We start from the raw sequence: 983 nt of genomic DNA, 5'->3' as shown, positions 1-983 counted from the left end.
TCAACAATGCTTGACTGTCATGGATCGTAAGCTAGGTGTTGCGGCAACTGTCATAGGCTTATGGAGAACTGTCCCTACAAGCATGCAAGACATTTCATTGTGATATCACCAAGCAAATAGTGGAAATAATTTAAATAACTAAAGCTAAAATTCTATTAACTAACAAATCCATCTCATAAATAAAATTCCAAAGTCTTATATCCATTGAACCTCAAATAATAGTCCCATAAAATAGAATAATAAATCCAATATAAGTTATATTGATACCATAAAATCTCGCTTATAACCTCACTCCTAAAGTAGAATCTATATCTATAACTAAGTATTTGAATCTGAAAATGAAAAAATAATGAGCTTAATAGTCCAGTAAATAATAAATATATTGACTAAATAATTCATGTGATAATATAGGACACAATAGTCAGAATATAGTTCATCATTAATCAGTGTAGAAGCATAATCAATTCATTTTGAAAACATAAGTCCAGTAATCCCAATATCTTTCAAATATTCATATATAATCATAATTTTTATTCAAAAATTAATCATATATTAATAATCTAATTCAAAATAAATTCCATCCAACTCATCAATCTTTTAACTATGGCCACATTGGGTCGGAATGCCACACTTATACTTTGTGACCGGGCTAGAATATCCCACTTATATCATGAGGTCAGACCAAAATACTATATTTATATCTTGTGGTTGGATCGAAATACCATAATTACGCTCGTGGTCGAGCTAGAAATAAAATCATAAGCTCAGTAATAATCAGAGTGCCAATGTATAACTCCCAATTAGCGGATTTAAAATATAGTCGGTTGAGAGTCCAAATCCGATTCGTATTAAAATATTTTTCGCAGAGTAATATATATTTTATAATTAAATCAAAATATGCATAAACGACATCAGATCAGTAAATAATTATAGTAATAGTCTAAAAAATATTACTTCAAAATTTCATATCAAATTTTATTCAA

This window comes from Elaeis guineensis, chromosome 5, assembly GCF_000442705.2.
Source record: "Elaeis guineensis isolate ETL-2024a chromosome 5, EG11, whole genome shotgun sequence".
NCBI classification, from domain to species: Eukaryota; Viridiplantae; Streptophyta; class Magnoliopsida; order Arecales; family Arecaceae; genus Elaeis; species Elaeis guineensis.
Note: the sequence above shows the minus strand (reverse complement) of the source record.